This window comes from Rhineura floridana, chromosome 2 (assembly GCF_030035675.1).
Source record: "Rhineura floridana isolate rRhiFlo1 chromosome 2, rRhiFlo1.hap2, whole genome shotgun sequence".
Taxonomy (NCBI): Eukaryota; Metazoa; Chordata; class Lepidosauria; order Squamata; family Rhineuridae; genus Rhineura; species Rhineura floridana.
Genome location: NC_084481.1, coordinates 73,459,678 through 73,480,409, shown reverse-complemented (window position 1 = coordinate 73,480,409; position 20,732 = coordinate 73,459,678). Strand labels below are relative to the sequence as shown.

General features: G+C 38.8%; 1 protein-coding gene across 3 annotated transcripts in view; it reads right to left on the bottom strand.

The window, feature by feature from the left end:
* NCKAP5 (NCK associated protein 5) overlaps window positions 1–20,732 on the bottom strand; it is a 969,055-nt gene that overhangs the window by 284,898 nt on the left and 663,425 nt on the right. The gene's annotated exons all lie outside the window — the stretch shown is intronic.

The window sequence follows — 20,732 nt, the reverse complement described above, 5'->3', positions numbered from 1 at the left end:
CCATTGCTATTCTACACATCTCTGTAATCTATTCTCAGCAGATACAGAAAACAGCCTTTAGTATAAACATTGCAGTGGATATTTTGCACATCAATTTTCTTTTATTCAAGCCTGCCAAACCTGAATGCTTGAAAATCATGAGTCAGGGGCATTCTCTTCCCTCTCCAAATCAGAAAGCTTGGCTTAATATTAAGAGATTTGGAGATACAATAATAAAATGCAATTTCTTTTTATCATCTGAACAATGCAGCATTGATGGATAGCATAGCCATATTTTCAAGAGATTTTTCTTTCTGATATCATAAAATCTAGAAATGCAGCACACATTTCCCTTCTGTTGGATACACTTGTGTAAACCTATTTCATCCAGTGTAATAGGTAGACATTATACAATTTCTCCACCTAATATACAAGTTAGACAATGTGGGTGCTTATCAGGGAATTTGGAATTAGAACTTGAAATCTCACTATCTGAGTCTGGCACTTTACCTAAAGAGTAATCTTTGTCCATGTACAGAGGGAACAGGGACATCTAACATCAATTGTTTTTGGTGACAGCAGTATGAAGTCTCTAGATTGGTCAGGCTAGCTATAATATACTCAGACCCTGACCATCTCCTCTTACCTGGTCAACATAGCACCATCTCCTACTTGCTACACTCTGGGCTCTATTTCATGCCCTAGCTCCAATTTCCCTCTGTTTGTGTGTGGGGTGATGGTGGTGGTGTAGGGGGGATTATAGACAAACACAAATCTAGCATTCATTGTTATGAAAGCAATACAAGCCACTGTGCTGTCAAACTTCCACTTCTCCATTAAACTGGAGTCATCTTCACAAGCAGAAGTTCCCTATGCCATGGCTTGCAACTGTCTCCTGTTCAGAATGCTACTATAGATTAATATTCTAGATTAGATTGGCATGTTCTTTATCTGCCACTCTGAAAACAAAAGTCACTGCTAATCAGCTGAACAACACAATGGGGGGTTTCTAAAAAAACTATTGAAATAGACAGGAAGTGAAAGGAATACCTATTTCTAGTTATGGCTGATTCACCAGCTATAGCCGTTCTTGGACCAAAACAGTCTATTCATAATCTATATTCTGGTAATCCCATGATTGGATCATTGTAATGTATTTTATGTAGAGCTTTCCCTGAGCAGTCTGGAAGCTGCATCTGGTATAGAATGCAGCTGCCAGGTTATTAACAGGGCAGTAAGACGGGATCGTGTAACATTGATCCTAAAAGCTCTGCACTGGCTACAACTTCCAGACCGTGTTCAAGGATAATCTGGTTTATAAAGCCTTAAATGGTTTGGGACACAAATAGCTTCAGGAGTTTTGACTTCAATAGCAACCAATGTGATCCTTAAAATCGGCTGGGGAAGGGGGGGAAACGGTCTGCTTGCAATCCCTACCAGGATTCATGATGATACACAGAAAGCCTTTCTCCATGGTGGGTTCCTGCTTTTGGAATGATCTCCCCTTAGAATTATGTCTGTTTCCCACACTGTTGGTTTTCAGATGACAATTGAAGCCACTTTTATTTTCCCAGAAGTTTACAGTTTAATAATGAATTTTGTTATCCTTAGTAGCCTTACTGTGTTTTAATAGATTTTGTTATTTAAATGTTTAGCTTTTATGTATTTTTATTGATGGCTGATGTATTGTTATTCCTTTTGCGGTGTTCATAAAATCCATAAATAAACAAAATCTAATATTTAAAATAAAGTAAAGGTGTTCCCACACTTATAGTGCGAGTTGTTTCCGACTCTTAGGGTGACGTCTTGCGACACTTACTAGGCAGACCGTATATATGGGGTGGGATTGCCAGTTCCTTTCCCGGCCTTTCTTTACCCCCCAGCATATGCTGGGTACTCATTTTACCGACCACAGATGGATGGAAGGCTGAGTGGACCTCGACCCCTTTTACCGGAGGTTTGACTTCCTCCTTCCGTTGGAATCGAACTCCGGCCTTGAGTAGAGCTTCGGCTGCGTTACCGCTGCTTACCACTCTGCGCCACAGAGGGTCTAATATTTAAAATATCTAGCTGTTATTTTATTTCTGCAAGATATAAAGCCTTATTTTACTTCTGCAAGTTTCTCCTTCTTCTAGGAAGACGTCTTTTGGGTCACAGAGTCCTTCTCAAGCAAACCTGGACCAAACAAACGTTCCAAGACATCTAATGCAGCAGAAAGTCTAAATATTCATTCCTCCAGAGATGGGAACAAAATGAAATGTTCAAGCTAAAATAAAAGTTAGCCTTGAGAATCCAAGCATGATACCTGGATAACCTTCACATCATGTAACCATGGTGCCACAATCAATACTCACAACCATTACACAGTTTACATTGCTTGCTTCTCTTTTAATGCTCTGACAATCTATGAAAAGTGTTGGGGGCTTTTTTGTTATTGGTAATAAAATCAAGTTATACTAGGCTTGTGGTTACACATTAAGCCTGTGATCCAAATAATTAATTTGCATGCAAGCAAGACAATGCACAGCTGGAGCTTTCTTTCACATTTTTTCCTGTAACACTGCCCATTTCCAAAGAGGCAAGCTGACCTTCTTTAAAAGAGGCTCTCTTCCCTCACACAAACACCAGAATTTTGAGTTGTAGCTACTCTGGATAAACAAAGAGTTGAGAGCTACAGGATGATGCACCATTCTAGAAGCAAAAAGTGGTTGGTGCAATGTGCGATGCACAAAAAGCGCTGAACAAAAATCAACCCCAGTTGGCTATGAGGTGAAGAAGCCATGTGACTCCTTGGCTGAATAACCAAACTGAAATTATAAGAAGAGCAGAGGCAGGAAATGTTGATCTTCATCATACAATAGAAGTCACTCCGGAGTAGTCAGCTGACCGTGTTAGTGTACAGCAGGTATGGCTCTCCAAATGTTGCTAAACTACAGCTCTCATTATCTCTGGCTGACAGCGATGCTTGCTGGGGTTGATAGGAGTTGTAGTTCGGCACCATCTGAAGGGCCAAAGGTTCCCCACACTTCAACAATGAACTTACTTAGGGACAACTCAGTCACAGAGGCAATCGATGCAACTGTATTCCAGGACAATGGATTCAGGGGAGTAGGCACACCTGGAAAGATGAGCAGCAGTGCCCAGGGTCATGGGATGCCACTCCACTTCTTTTTAGGCATGACACTTGCTTTCAGGTGAACATAACTGAGTCTATCTCAGAGCTTGAAAGTAATTTATTACAAGTAACAAATTACTTGTAATTCACTACTTTTTTGAGGAACAAGTGGGTAATTCCTTTACATTTTGATTGTAATAGAACTAGGAGTGATTTTATTACTTTTGTGGAGTAATTGTAATGTTTCCAGCATTACTTTTGGGCATTACTAGGGGGGGAAGCAGGAGAAGTCTTCTGCTCCTCTGATTTGTGGAAGAAAATCATGTGCCTCACTGGGCTTCTGTGCAGTGTCACTCTTCCCTCATGCTCTGTGAGTGGGTAAGAGGCAATGAGGGAGGAGATGGAGAGTGAGACAGAGTTGAGTGGAGAAAACAATTGTTTTAAAAAATGGATGGTGGTGGTGAAGAATGGAGTGGAGGGGAAAAGGAGCCGGAGAGCAAGAACATGGATAAAGGAGAAGGAGGCAGCAGCAGAATGGAGATAAAGAACTGTGGAGGTGAAAGATGACAACATGAGTGCATGTGTGTGTGAATACTTTGTTTGCACTTGGCATGCAAAGTGGCCTCCACCACCCTGTCTGGTTACTTTGCTGCATTTGCAGCATTTTAACTTTTCTGCATCTCAGGGAAAATGTTTGCTTGGGTGACTGTCCCTTAGTTGGTGGCAGGGCAGGGTCCGGGAGGTGGTTAAGTGAGAGAGATTATGCTTGCTGGCTGAGGGTGTGTGTGTGGCACTCAGTTTGACAGGCAAAGATCTGAGTAGTGGCCTCTGCCTCCCTCCCCACCTCTCTTACCAGTGGAGAGACCACCATTGCTGTCTTATGGATAACATGAATTATTCTACTCCCTCTGTATGTGTGTGTCTATTTTTAACGTTGTTTTAGGTTACTGTGCAGCAGATGTGCAGCAGCCAAGGCTAGCACCTTGTAGGTGTTTTTTTAAAAAAGTAACTGAAATATAATTGTAATGATTACTTTTGAGAAAAAGTAAAGTAATCAGTTACTTTCAGAGCGATTGTAATTGTAACGGTAATTACTACTTTTGGGCCATGTAATTGTAACTGCAGAGCTTGGAAGATTACTTTTAAAAAGTAATAAATTACAGTTACAAGTTGCATGCCCCAAAAAGTAGTAATTACCGTTACAATTACAATCGCTCTGAAAGTAACTGATTACTTTACTTTTCCTCCAAAGTAATCACTACAATTACATTTCAGTTACTTTAAAAAAAACCGCCTACAGGTGCTGGCCTTGGCTGCTGCACATCTAAGTAGCCTAAAACAACATTAAAAATAAACAAACACGTACAGAGGTAGTAGAATAATTATTTTTATTCATAAGATAGCAATGGTGGTCTCTGCTGGTAAGGGTGGTGGGGAGGGAGGCAGAGGCCACAGCTCAGATCTTTGCATGTCAAACCAAGTGCAACCCCCCCCCACTCAGCCAGCCAGCATAATCTCTCTCACTTAACCACCTCCCGGACCCTGCCCTGCCACCAACTAAGGAACACTCACTCAAGCAAACATTTTTCCCCAAGATGCAAAAAAGTTAAAATACTGCAAATGCAGCACAGTAGCCAGAGAGGGTGGTGGAGGCCACTTTGTGTGCCAAGAGCAAACACAGTATTCACACACACACACACACACACACACACACACACACACACACACACACACACACACACACACACACACACACACACACACACACACACACACACACACACGCACACGTTGTCATCTTTCACCTCCACAGTTCTTTATCTCCATTCTGCTGCTGCCTCCTTCTCCTTTATCCATGTTCTTGACCTCCGGATCCTTTTTCCCTCCACTCCATTCTTCACCATCACTATCCATTTTTTTAAATAATTGTTTTCTCCACTCCACCCCGTCTCACTCTCCACCTCCTCCCTCGTCGCCTCCTACCCATTCACAGAGCATGAAGAAAGAGCGATGCTGCACAGAAGCCCAGTTTGAGGCACATGATTTTCATCCACAAATCAGAGGAGCAGAAGACTTCCCCTGCTCCCACCCCCCAAGTAATGCCCAAAAGTAATTCTGGAAATGTTACAATTACTCCACAAAAGTAGTAAAATTACTCCTAGTTCTATTACAATCAAAATGTAAAGGAATTACCCACTCGTTACTCAAAAAAGTAATGAATTACAAGTAATTCGCTACTTGTAACTAGTTACTTCCAAGCTCTGTGTAACTGTAATTTATTACTTTTTAAAAGTAATCTTCCAAGCTCTGGTCTGGCTGACCCATCCCACTTCTTTTTTAAAGCCCTCTTTGAAACAACCCATTTCCTTTTTTGTTTCACTTTAGGCACTGAGTGACAGACATTTGTAGACAACTGTGTTCTTCAGAATAGGATGGCTTATAGCACTGTTTATGTTTTGTTTGGAAGTGAGCTAGGAAGGTATGGGCTAGGAAATGGTGTGTTATTTCATATGTCTTTCCCCTATTAATGATGAGTAACTGAAAAATTGGTCATTTATGCAACAGTGTGTGTGTGTGTGTATGCAATGATGCAATTTTCCTCTTGTCAACACACTATGTCTCTGAACCTCCCCATTGTATCAATTTAGTCAAAAGTTTAGATTGGCTATTTTCATTTTTGTATTAACAGAACTTTCACAAAATAAGTCGTAGTCATAATCAGTATGGTTTTAGAATAATAAAAAAGGTAACCTTTTCCAATACATGCTTATCAGTGAACTGGAAATCAATCTGTATCAGTAGTGATAGCCAATGTGGTATTTTCCAGATGTTGCTGGACTTCAGTGTCCTTCAGTCTCAACCAGCAAGGCCAATAGCAGGGATGATGAAAGCTGTAGTCCAATAACATCTGCAGAACACCATGTTGGCCATTCTTGCTATATGTTGATAATAATAATGGGAACACAATGTGATAATTGTATTATTGAAATGAAATATGAAAACTGTTGTTATTTATTTATTAGATTTATAACCTGCTCTTCATCAGGGGTTCCCAAGTAGTATCCTGGTCAGCCCTTCATTCCTAATTTGCTATTGCTATGTGAACAATATCCAGAAATGAAAAAAGCCTGAATAGTGCTCGAAGTCCACTTGTTGCTTGCAGGGGGTGCAAATTTGTGGCCAAGGGTTGAAATAATACACAGACACAGCAAGCTGACTTGAAAAAAAGAGCCACTTTATTAAATTTCAAAGAAATCTCTTAAACTAAACCTGAGAAGGGGAAACAGGTGTGGGAGCTGGCTATAAGCAAGCAGCTGTACTACCGCTATAGGCCAACAGCCCCTGCTGGGGCAAGGGCAAGCCATTCTACTTATCCCTTATCCCCGCTACAACCTATAGGTGAGCAAGGGGGTCTTCCCATGTCAACACCCCCTAGGGCCCTACAACTCTGGGTGGATGAGGTAAGTTGGCCCCAAGAGCAGCCCATATCCTGCCCCCGAGCTGTAAAGCTCTGAGTGGCAGGCCTCTGGAGCCACCATTCACCTCCAAAGGTGCCTAAGGGGGCCACCTAGCTGTCCTTACCTACTTCCCTTCCTGCACTTTGCCAAACAAGTGACCAAACCTAAACCCACTCCAGGAATTAACCTGAACATTGTTGAATTAGCCAAAATAACCTAATAACCACGGCGCCCCCTAACCCGGTTCCATCCAGCCACCACAGTGTGGAGTAGGCAAAAAACCTGCCCACCAACAAGGGTGGGTAGGATAAAAATTCCTACTTGGTCCCGAAGCGACCAAGATCACACCATAGCAATGGGAGGGTGGGATGGGTGTCGCAAGGCAAGAGGAGGGCTTAGGTAGTGGTGTGGGCTTAAATACACCACGATGTCCTGCCTCCGCAAATCATGCCATGCACACAGGACTGCCTGCCCTCCCTCAAGATGGTGGCTGGGGCTTCAACCCCCAGGTTGCAAACATGCCCCACCATCCAGGCTGTGCTTGGGCAGCGGAGTGGGGATTCTGTGCAGAAAAATAAAATTTTGCTGTCACAAATGCCAAAATCAGAATTTAGTAGACTGTTTTGTCTTCTTATATTGCGCCTTTTCCCACACTCCTGAGCACCAGAAACAATATTTTTTGAAAAATTACAACTGAAATGCTTTATATATGACTAGACATTGCCATAGTCCAGTCTTTGCCAATCTGGTGTCCTCCCGATGTTTTGGACTACAACTCCCATCAACCCTGGTCAATATTTGGCAAGGCTGCCCTAACCTATGACACTCCATGTTTTGTAGTGCAGGAACATGAATGTCTATACTCCGGCATATACACATAATACAAAATTAATTTTTTTCTGACATTTATATCCCACTTTTCTTTCATCATAGAATGCAAGGCACCATACATGTGGTTCCCAGGCAGTGTCCGATCCAGGCACTGATCAGATCCAAACCTGCTTAGCTTCAGCAAGGTAGTAGCCTCATGTGCCTTCAGACTATAGTCTGTTTAAAGGAAACCATATATATCTGAATGTCAGGCTTGAAAATGAATTTGAAATTAAGCAGCTGGGGACTCTTCTCCATTCTGTTACAGCAATATTTTTTGCTGATTTGTACTCCCTGATCAGAGAGACAAGGCAAGCAGAGCTTGTTTGCACATTTTTTGCTCAATCTGATATGCTCCCCAAATATAAAATTAAGAAGTAAGAATATGAGAGTCTTATAACTAATAGTAGTCATGTACTAGCACTAGTTATAGATATATCCATAAGGATTCTTATCCTAGAGGCTTTAAATATCTACCAACTGGATTCTATGCAAGTTTGGTGCCTATGCTTCCCTTGATTGCTGAGCAAATCATATCCATTTATTTGACATTTTGTAATAGGGACTGAAATAAGAAGGCAACGCTTCAATGATTTCATTTAAGATCCTCCTGCCAGCCCCCTAAGGATGAAAAGGCAATGGCTAAATATATTAAATCATCTATAATGTAACAGAGCATTCCAGCAAACAAAAATAAGCTGTAAAAGATAAAAAGGTATATTTTCTGTTTTGCACCTTGGCCTAAATAATAGGAATTTCTGTCACTCGTAGCGTTTACATTTCATCATGCCTTCTTCACCTCTTTTGGAAATCCATGATTCTATTAGGTGGGGAATGTTTATGAGATTGCTTTGAGAATCAACTTGTAAATGTTCCTGGTATACAAAATTAGGCAACTTTCCTATAACCTCTCATGTAAGACTGCATGTGTCAATAATTCTCATATATTAGGGCAGAGACATATTATGCAGCAACCAGTCAAGAGAATATATATTTTAATTGAGAAGAACAGAATTATCATTGCACATACTTGTGTCTAAATATAGTATCATAGGTCTACAGGTGTATTAAAAGAGTACCGCAACAGTTTAAGCACTGCAATGTAAGTATGTGAGGAAATAAGTTTGCAGACTTGTGTAGAGAAAACAGATGTTTAAAATTTTCCTGAGGTAATAGTTGTCTCACAATGGGCTGGGCTGAATTTTTAAAATTGACAGTGTCAAAATTTGCATTTTAAATGAGGTGTTTTTTCCCCTGAATATCTCTTCAAATTACAAAATAAATAACTAAATGGCAATGGTCACCTTTTCAGCACCCAAGTCCTGGATTCCAAACTCTATACAGCTTCAGCCCAGCTCTTATAACAAAGCCACAGAAAAGTAAAGGGACCAGTAACATGATAGAAGGTAGTATAGGAACCAGTACCGTGAATGCTGCTCTACTGTTCTTATTTTGTGATGTTTTAATCTAGGTTTTAAATTTTGGACATTGTGTATATATATATATTTGTAAGCTGCTTTGAGACACATGTGAAAAACAGGGTATACATTCTTTAAATAAATACACAACTGAGGAAAACAACGATAATTTTTTAATTAGTTTATCTATTTAATTGTTGGACTTACAATGTATTTCTACAAGTCCTGTCTGTCATGCACCCTGAAACATGGGTTGGTCATTGGCTTTAGGCTGTCCTGTTTTAGCCAACAGCTGTCCTGCTCTAGTCAGCAGCTAATGGAAAACTGAACCTATTGTGGATTTTTGTTCTGGTTGCTGACACCACAGCAGCCAGACACATATGACAAGAGACTCCATAATTTAGGCTGCCTTACTCCTACCAACACAGAAGTCTATCAAGAAAAGAACATTTTAGAATCCTCTGAATGCTATACATCCTTATTGCTTGACACTTAATATGTACCTTGGAGGCCATCTTCTTCCCAGTTCCACTAACTCTAAATAAGCTGCTGAGAGAAGCACTTTGTATTTATGAGTAATACATATAATTAAATGAGGGGGAAAACAAGTTCTGAGAAAACTTGCTTAGGATTGTACTGCTTTCTGGTTACGGATATTATCTAAGCAGTGTCCCTCCGCTTATCAGTGGGATGTGGAAGGGGGAAAATTTTGATGATTCTTCTCCCTCCAGCAGTGCCCTGCCCAAATCTGTTATGGAGAGTCTGGAGCAGACTGGGGGGATGCAGCAGGGGAGGTGAATCACCCTTCCTGTTTTCCACTGACAAGTGTCTTCTGTCAGCAGAGGGACACCAACTGGATACTGTCCGTAATCAGAGAGGACTACAATCTAAGTGACCTGAGGGGTAATTTGCTTCACTTTGGTACACCGGGCAAACCGTTGTTGTTTTTTGTAGAAAATTAATAATTTAAGGAATAAAAGAATCTAAGGGATTCTTTGATGAATAATGCATTAGGTTAACAAAATCACCAGACAAAAATTGCTTCTGTTTTTATGTCTTCTTTACATCAAAGTTTGGCTCTCTGAAAACTGTCACTACACTACTTTTCTAATCACTTTTCTTTTGATAAAAAAGACCTAGCTAGTTCAGACCCCTGCAACATATCTTACATTGTATAATAAGAGGCCATCACAGATAGATTATTGTGCTTTTCAGTCACTGCTTGTCAAGGCATAACATATGGTTGGGTATGTGACCATAAATCAAAGGAAAGGAAGGAAGAAGATTGCTTACCAATGGGGACTGCTTAGTGGTTTTTCTCATTTTGACTTCAATTGTGCCTTTAATGAAGGCAGAATCCACAGGTGTCTGTGGTATCACAACTAATGCCTCAGAGTTAACAGTTCTACACTGAAGCTATTATCCACAGCTACAGCAGGAAGTCAGCCAAATACAATATGTAACACAATTCCCCATTAGAAGAGTCATTACATATTGCTCTGGTGACTATTAAGATACTATAACATCCAACTGAAGTGCTTACACTGACAGGTATCTCTGAAATGGGGGTGAAAAGGTTTTTACTGTCAAGAAACTACTCTTCAGTAACAAAATTAAATATGAATATTGTTTCTGTCAGCAATTGGATAATCTTAAAACTTCCAATTACCTTAATTAGGTACAGCTTTTTTTCCTATCTACAATTAGAAAGGGAACACTTTCAAATTACTTTGAATAGAATAGGTGTTGATGGTGGTGAAACAGCTACTGATTATGAACAAGTTCTTTTATACATACCTTATGTTGCATATATTCAGTTTGTGATAAGACCCTAGGATAAAGTCTGCCCATCTCACCTCCTGTTCTGACTTGCCTATGCATGGCTTGCTTAGTCTTAACAGGTCTAAGCATTTAGGGCCTCATAACTCAAAATCCCTGATTTTGCTGGGTGAGAGGTATTTGGGCAAGGCATGTTGGACTCTATGAACATAGATGTCACTTAACATTATGAATAAATAAGTGAGCCAGTTTTTAAGGACAGATGCACGTGGACCAGTCAGACCAATGTAGTGTCACTGTTGCACCAGCTCATAAAAGATGTAACTAAAGAATTTGAGATACAGCTTGAATGTTCAAAGAAGTGGGGGGAAACCCCAACTTTATTCTTTTTCATGCAATATACTATAACCTCCTTTATTGTCAGGCTGCTCCTTTTATTGTTAGAAGCAGCCAATGGATACAATTTGTTGTCTGTCTTTTTGAAACAAGCCCCAAGGAGAGGACTAAGGCCTTCATATGTAGCAGCCAGGGGTGGGGAGAGATATAAGCTTGTTGAGGCCTCTCTTCAGAGGTCAGTTTGACTGTCAAATTATTTTTGCTATATTCGTCATGACAATATAGAATAATTATGATACCACTACATAATTTCACTGTTGCTGCCTGAAGTTAATAGACATTCTGTTATGGTGGTAGGTGAGAGAAGAGTCACACCAGATTAAAATGGAAAAGATGGCATGCTACTAGGATGGATAATTAATTAGCACATATGAAGTGCTTTGAAAACTGCAGACACAAGGCTTCAATTTATATATATAAATAGGCTCCATCATATGCAAATCACTTCATGGGTAAATTGGAACGAGATCCTCAAAAAGGCCATCAACAAACCACTTATATGGTGGTGATACATTGACAACATCTTTATGGTCTGGACAAATGATAAAGAGAGTTTGGAACAATTTAAAAATTACATCAACTCTATCCATCTATCTATTAAGTTTACATTTAATAGTACAAATGACAATCCGCACATCCCTTTTCTGGATGTCCTTCTCACCACTGAAAACAACAAGTAGCCACTGATCTCTACAGCAAACCCATTGATGCCCACACCTATTTAAACTGGAAATCCTGCCATCCTAGGCATATAAAGAAGATTGTGTATAGCTTAGCTCTGAGAATCAAACTTATTTGCAACACTGAAGATAAATGCCAGAGAAGGATCAGTGAACTTAAAGAACACCTTCTTCGAAGAGGATATCCTTTACATATTATGAATTGCAACATCCACCGAGCCTCCATTCTGTCCAGAGAAAACCTCCTCCATCATACTGAGGTGTCAAACAGCAGAGAGCAATGGATTCCATTTGTGGTAGATTTCCATCCAGCATCTCCTAACTATCACCAGGCAATCAGGGAGAGCTACCATTGCTGGCAAACTCTGAACATCTTACTAGAGCCATCATCAGGCCTCCTGTTATAGCATTTCACCAGCCTCTTAATTTGCGCAGACTGTTGGTGAGAGCTGTGCTTAAGCCACCTATCACCAATCCAGGGTCTCATCCTTGTCACTCCAAACGCTGTATCACCTGTGTGTACCTCAGGGAGACAGCCACTTTTACAAGCACTAGGACAGGCAGGACATATTACATCAAACAGAACATCACCTGCAGGTCCTGCAATATAGTTTACATCATCGAGTGCAAAAGACCAGGATGTCATATCCAATACGTAGGAAAGACCACAACTGACCTACGCACGTGCTCCAGGAACCACAAGTTGGCAATCTTGACAAAAAAAAGTGGAGCAACCAGTTGCAAAGCATTGTAACATCGAGGGTCACAGCCTGTTGGACTTTTCCATTACAGCGATAGAGATGCCAGCAGATCCAGCAGCATTGACTAAAAGGGAGAACTTTTGGATTTACTCTCTGGATACATTGGCACCACATGGCCTGAACCTGGAGGACAGTACCACCACTACTTAGCTTCTGCAAATGAAGCCCCTCTGAGCATTCCATCCTCAAAGCTCTATAACTGCCACCTTGGTAACAGCATTTGTATGTTGTCAGCTGATGAAAGCGGAAGCTGAAACGTTTTGTTAATATAATAAAAACCTCTGTTTGGTTAATCACAATCACGTTCATATATATATATATAAACAAAGATAAGAAAACCCCTGAATTTCCCCCAGGAGGAAAGAGAAAGGAAGCACGATTCTGCTTTGCACACCTATAATTACAGAGGAACAAAAAGTGAAGTAGAAGTGGTAGATAAGGTGGGGGCAGTATATTAGCTATTGGTTCAGCACCAAGGGAAAAGGAAATGAGGGTTTAAAAGGTCTTGTGTCAAGTTAAACCTCAACTAGCAACTCAAAAATCTTTGAAGGTATCACTGCTAAAGGTCAAGGCAAACAGAGTTATGACAGTGAACTTTAAAAACACTGACAGAATTTTAGAACACTAGTTACCATGTATCTTTTCTTGTTATTCATACTAAACTATTAGTCTCTTCATAAAAAGAATTACTGATTTACACAGATGCTCATTTAACATGGCCCATCCGGTACATTAAAGGTGCCCAAGTACTTCAAATGCACTTAACATCTTTAATCTTTTTTCAATTATAATTCCCTACTTTATCTGCTCCAAGATGTAGACACTCCACCATTTAATGCTTTCAACAAGAGGCTTGCAAATTTTAAAGAAAGGTATCCAGTTCTTTTCATTTTATTTACAAATATTTGAGGCCTGCATTACTAGCTGCTTTATACCAGTTCTCTAGAAAAAGAGACAGCAACCTTAATCCTTCTGTTTATTTTAAATCCTGGTAAACACTTGGCCTTCTTTTTCCTCTGCCTGGATTGATGCACCAGTGACAAGGTGTACTTTCAGATGTCACCTTTTTACTGCTTTTTATTTCAGCAGATAGAACTCAACCACCCAGCCACATCTGATTGAGCTGCTTTCCCATCTTTATCACAGGACAGCATTTTATATATACTACAAATCAGTTCAGCACACCCCCAGGCGGAAATTTTAAAAGCGACAAAAATACCCAGAGTTTCTTCTGAAACATTCAGCAAGTAAGAGTGCAACAATTAAAATGTGACAGCAACTGAACGGAAAGCTATAAGACTTGACTTTTAACAAATCCTATATACTGCTACTACAGTAGACAGTAGATATTGTGCCTATGGATCTCTTTTCTTTTTGGATAATTTTACTCTATAGTCCAATAGATCTTTGCTTTACATGTACACTTTATATATTTCTACACTTTACTATTATGGAATACTTCCACGGATGTGATACCTCAGGAATATGGAACGTATACCTTTTCGGATGCTGCTGGACTACTATTCCCATTATCCCTGACTATCAGCCATGCTGGTTGGTTAGTTGGGGCTGATACGAGTTTGCAGCCCAACAACATCTGAAGGACCACTGGTTCCCTATCTCTATGTAATACAATCAATGCTATTCTAGAACAGCTTATAGTGAGGAGGAAAAGTGGAAGGTCCAGCATTCAAGATGGTTCCCAGGCTTACAAAGAGTACTAAATGCCATCTTTGAGATCTCCTGGGAACCCTCTTTCTCTTTTTTGGGGTGATTTTTGTGTGTTTGGGCCCTGGATGAGAGCCAGGAGGTTGAGATGTTGAGTGGGGAAGTGTGAAGGAATGTATGTATTATGTATTTGTTAGCAATTTATCTATGTATTATTTGTACTATGGCTTTATTATGTATTTTTTTAACATTTGTTGTCATGGACCCCATGAAGCATTCCTGGAATGATCAAAAGGAGGAAGTCTGGGATCCTGGGGAGGGGCCCAGTGGGTTGCAGCAGGAGGGGGCTGAAACAAGGCTTCAGCACTTTTGACAGTGCCAGCTTCACCCTTATAGTTCTAGCTATAAATGAAGATACGCTGTCTGACAATAAGCCAGCCCTCTTCCCTCCCCTTAGCCCTCCCTTGTCAGCCAAGCTGCCGCCGCTTGCACCACTTCTCAAGGAGGAGGGTTGGAGGCTCAATCAGAGGCAGTGTCCAAGGAGGATCTCAATGAAGTACTGTAAATTGTTTAATTTGATTTTAATCTAGACTTTTGTATGTTTTTAATTATATATGTGCTTTTATCTGGAAGCCGCCGTGAGTTCCAGGTTTGGAAAAAGGGCGGGGTAAAAATAATGAAAATAAATAAATAAATAAATATTGCAGACACCATCTCATTAGGAGGTCCACTCTGCACAACATAGGAAGTGGACCTTTAGTGCTGTGGCACCTACCCCTTGGAATTTACTCCCCTTAAATAGGAGACAGGCACTGTCTCAGTTGCCTTTTTTTGTCACCTACTGAAGACCTTCCTCTTTCAACAAGCCTTTTAAGTAGAGACCTTATCCCAGTGTCCATCTCTGTTGGAATAGTTTTTTAACATTTTTTCCAAACGCTTTGTTTTGAATACATTTTATAGATGTTTTTAGTGTTTCCTTGCTTGTTTGCTGCCTTGGGCTTCTTCTGGGAGGGGGGCTGGGATGTAAATTAAATAAATAAATAAATAAACAAACTTGACAGGAAGACTGAAGAGCTAAAATAAAATTGTGAGGTAATAATATTTGTTACTATATTATTAAATCCATATAATTATATGGATTTAACTAAACCTGGGTGTGATGAAAGCCTTAATTATTTCTACAAAATTTCAAAGGAAGCTGAGAAAATAAAGTACAAATGAAAACAGAACAAGATTCCATTATGTTACTGCTGAAGAATTTTATAAAATGCCTGGGTGAAGGTGCCTCTTAGCACATTATTCTTATATATATATTACTTTATTCCAGTACATGGAAATATAATGTAATAGGAAATAATCAGCATGGTATACATAATTTAAGACTATATTTTAAAAGTTACTTTTTTTTCATTCTGCTTTGTGGATCCTGCTGCAAGAAGATTCTAAGTGGCACCTACAGTGACTTATGTTTGACTTAAATGAGGAAGTCAGAATAATCCATTGGTCACCAGTTGGGAGAAATAAATTAAAAGTAAATTATAATCAAAATCAAGCATGACTGTTCTGATTACATTCAGGATCTTAAAATATCCTTAGTAAAGATGGCAATATATTTATGTGTGTGTGTGTGTGTGTTTTAACATGAAGTTTGATGTTTCCATTATGTAGACATTTTACTCTTAAGTACCAGCTAGTGAATGAAAAGAAAAACTTTATTTTGAATTTCTAAATCTATACATTCAAAATTTATTAGATTGCAGTGACTGGAGAAACACACATCACCTGTCTTACAGCTGTCTCTGTAAAATGTTGAGTTTCAGTTTTTCCAAGACAATGTTAGGTATATGTGCTGTGCTTGCAAAATATTTCTTTCAAAAGATGCTGTAGCCTAATTTTCTTTTTTTAAAAAAACCCATTCAAGAATCATAACATCCTTTATTGTCCTTCTGTTGCTGTAAGATGGTTAAGACTGACAAGCCTTTAAAACCTTCAACATTTTCTTTCCTGGAATCGCCGAAATGTCTGGAAATGACATTTCGAGAGAAGGTTAGGAACGATCTCTAGCAAAATAGAATGTGCCACATGCTTAGACTCTTCTGCCAGAAAATAAGTGATCCTGGCTTCAAGTTTTAAGCTGTTTAGCCAATGCAAGGACCATTCATTTTAAATGCTGCTACTGGTACAGCATGTGGACAACCAAACTTCTAAAGTAACATCATATGGGCCATTAAGGGGTTTTCTTTCATTTCTCAAATTCTTCGGTAAGTTTGTAAATGTAAAAATTCAACACTTAATCTACATGAAATGAATAACAATAAAGACAAATATGACAGCATAGCACATCCTAACATGCAATATTAAGGAGCTCAATGCGTATAGCCATTTTATGATGGATCAAGAACATGGGTAGCACACATTTATAGCTACACATCTATATTTGTTAGGGCTGAAAGGTTATGCTCAAATATGTTAGCCATGGAGAACTGATGTTGTTGGCTGGCTAGGAATTTGGAAGTATCTGCTCAGCCATACAATACCCGAATGATCTTGGTCACTCTCAACTTCATGTCCTTTTCTAGACTTAGCCACGCCAAAGGAATTTAGTGAGGAAATGAGATGAAGTTTTTAAAATCATGACATCTTAATAATACATAGATTCCTAGAGCACTGGGTTTAGAACTGTGTTCTGGGAACTCCTTGAAAATTCAATGGGGTTTTTCAATAATAGCAGATGAACTTTCCTGAAAGACATGTTGTCCTCCATTACTAATCTTCCCCTGTAATATGCTGCCACAGGAGAATACTGTGTGCATTCAAGGTTGTATTCACTGTTTACGTAGAACAGTTATAATGACCAGCAGGTATAGCAAATGACCTGAATAAAGTGAATTCTACATGCAGGGTTCCTTGATAAGTAGATGTAGAAAAGGTTAAATGTAGGAAGCTGGTCTGGCACAACAGTACTGCAACAAAGTAAAGCTAAGTATAGGAATGGAACACAACACAGCCAATTATAGGAAAAACAAAAGGAAATATCATAAGAAAAACATTCTTCAGCAGAGGCTGACCCAAAGTTTTTGCAAGGTACACTTAACACTCAAGAAGGCAATCCCATTGATTCATTGTTCTGCATTTTAGGCCTGACTTTTGAGTAAAGCTATCTAACTAAATTCTGATTAATACGTTATACCCCTCAGTTATTTCAGCATTTTTGACCTCCTTGCCCTAGGGGTTAATTGCCTTTCTTCTTAAACAGAAAAAAGGGGAGGAAGCATCTCAAAACAAGATCACTGAAATGATATCTTCCATGAAGTCACAGTAGGTCATCACAAAGATAAATCTGCTAGATTTTCAGCAATGTATGATGAATATGGACTTCAAACTAGAACAGAGCTCCATGTCTAACCTGATTTTATTTTATTTTTAAACAATACTGTCCTGCAGAGATCTAACTTCCCATTATTCTTTCAAAGTGCTGCAATGCTGACCAAGAATCCTGAATGCCAAGAAGAGGTGGGTAAGAGAGGATTGTGATGTTCCTGTATTAATGTAAATATGGTAAGTGCTGTTTGTATAGTAGATACATGGTAAGTGGAATGAAAGAGGAGGGGGGAGTAGATGAGCAGTAGAATGCTGGATGATTGGCTGAGCGTTTGAATGGCTGAGAGTATAAATGGAAGAATGACAGCTGAATTTGAGAGGAGTTTTGGAGGTGTCTGAGAGGTGTTTGAGAGGTGTTTTGGGTTGTTTTGGTGGTGTTTGGAGGTGGGTGTGAGTTGGTGGATGTCAGGAGAGTGTGGAGAAAGAGGGAGTGGGAGTTCTACTTAATGATAAGTCAAGTATCACAGGAATAGATGAAACCATATGCTTAAGTACCATTAGAAAAGTAATCTTGTTATTTCTGTTATTTAATAAATACTATTTTGGTTTACCGAAGGCCTGATCCTTGGCTGGGGTTTCACAGACCAGAAGGGAGGGTAAGGTAATTACCAAGGCTGAAGGGCAACAGTAACAAATGGTGGCAGTGGTGAAGAGGAGAATAATAACATTATAAGTATCCAGAGCAACCCCGAATTATATGAGTAATCTGCATTGATACAAGGGGGTTGGGAACAGCATAAGCACGCAGTCACAAATGTAACTGGATAGAGAGAGACTCAGGCAAGGTCTCTGGGAACATTGGTTATAGGACGTGAGTGGTGGTGCTGCCTAGCAGGGGGATCTAGTGAAATCTGTGCTAGAGCGGAGAGAGAAACCATAAAAAAGGACAGTCTGGACTGGTGGAGTCCCTGGTGGTGCCTAGTGAAAGGCAGTAGCCACAAGCAGGTAGGAACCTGACAGGGAGAGCCAGGGAAGGGCGTCACAAGGATTCACATATTATTTTATATTTGCATGTAACAATGCAATGTACATATGCAATCAATAGGAGTTTACAGGCACCTATAAACTCATATTATACAGGTACACCTATAGTATGCACACAAGATAAACACACATCTGCATCAGTAAAATGTATGAAGTGACTCTTCAGATGGAATACTCAGATAAAGAGGTGTGAAATGGATATTTTTTTTGTTTCCCTTTAACACACATGCTCTTTTCAACCCAGGATGGAAAATGAAAGTTTAATCTTATTTATGTCACTGGGACCAATTGTATGCCAAAAGCAAAAGAACTAAATGTGTGAGCAGTGTGAAATGAAAGAACCTTAGCTCAGATTCACATATCATATAATTAACTTTTTTTCCCAAATCCCTATTTCCTTATCTATCCATTCCATATTAGCATACTCATCTTTTCCTTAAATCTGCTGTTAGGTTTGAAGAGGATAAAGCTACTCCAATCTATTTATGAAAATTAATATGTCACCAAATTCACTCGGATAGGATCGGTTTTCTGATATTTCACAGCTGGTCTTTGGGACATATTCAGAGTAAACACGCAGTTAATAATCTCTTCCGTTTTGTGGCACCCTGGAAGAAGAAGGACTAGAGCAGTAATACCAATTTTCATGGCACACATCAATTTCTGTAAACAGAACTAAAGTACTGTATAACCATAGTAAACCTAATTGCTTCTTCTAAATAACATAGAACAAATGTATTTCAGTCAACTATCAATTAGTTCCTGAAAGTTTGGGAAGCTGACTCAGACTTCAGACAATACATTTCATTTGTTAAGAAATCCCAAATGTATCTCATTCAGAGATAGTTTTTAATAAATCATCACAAAACTTTCTCATTAACAGCCTTAATGGTTATCAACATGACAAAAAGGATTTAAAGGATTTGCCACTGACGTAAATGGAATAAGGATTGAACCCACTGCCATTTCACAGAGTTTCTTCTTGTGGGAAGAAGTAAGGGAACCCCACAGCTGTAAACAGGGAGGGGGGAGTTTTAGAAATTAAAAAAAAATGAAATTAAAAAGATTTTTACATTAGCACCATGCTTTGACAAAGGTTTCTTATATTTGGTTAAATAAATTGTATCAAAGAGTTATGGGAAAAATAAAATAGAGACAGTCACTCATCTTGAAATATAGCTCACTTACAGGCATATTGCATAAAATAGAAGAAAATGGAATTCATATACTACCTTGTGGCAATAAAAAAGCATCTGTGCAAGGGTAAAAAGGAGGAGAAATTATAGAAAGAAATGATTTGCTGAGTGAATTATTCTTATAAATGGGCATATTTAATGATACCCTAAACAAATCACAAGCCATAAAAAGACACACATCAAATTACTTCACCTGTACTATTCTGCCTAAGTGGAGGATGTACACTATATACATAATTTTCAACTTACAACATCATTTAACAGCATCTAGATATTCTTTTTTTTTTTTTCAATAATTTTTATTCAGATTTTCATAAAACATACAAAACAAAATCATAAAACATTCAAAGACAAAAAACAAAATCAAAAATAGTTAAACAAAAAGAAAAAAAGAAAAAAAAAACAAAAATAAAAAATAAAGAATAAAATATTGACTTCCCATTTGTCAAAGATCAAATCAGTTATAAGTCTATAATATATAACAATCCTGTCTCTTAAGTCATATTATAAAATCACTTTCCTCCAGTAGTTATCTTACTTAATCATCAAATCTCATAAACATTACTTTATTCTTTCCACAAAAAGTCAAAGAGAGGTTTCAATTCTTTAAGAAATATATCTATCAATTTTTTTTTCCAGATAAGCATATCGATTAATCCATCTCATTACTAATTATGATAATCTTATTGTCATAACCATAGTCAAAATAAACATTTCAATTAATCCATCACATCAGAATCTGTTAGGTTCAGTAATTTCAGTAGCCATTGTTCTATTATCTCTATTAGTTCCATTTTCCATCTTCCATCTTCAGTAGTCTTGTTAAGTCCAGTAATTTCAATATCCAATCTTCCATTATCAGTATTCCATAATAATCTTGCTGTCAAAGCCATAGTCATATAGTAAGAGTCTGATGGGAATTACCTCTATCCCAAATATTTTCTTGCCATCCATTCTGAATAGGTTGCTGAAATACTGCTGTAAAATCATATCTCTGTTCTTTTTTTCAAAATACACTGGGTCATCTCTTAAAAGTTTTTCCATTGT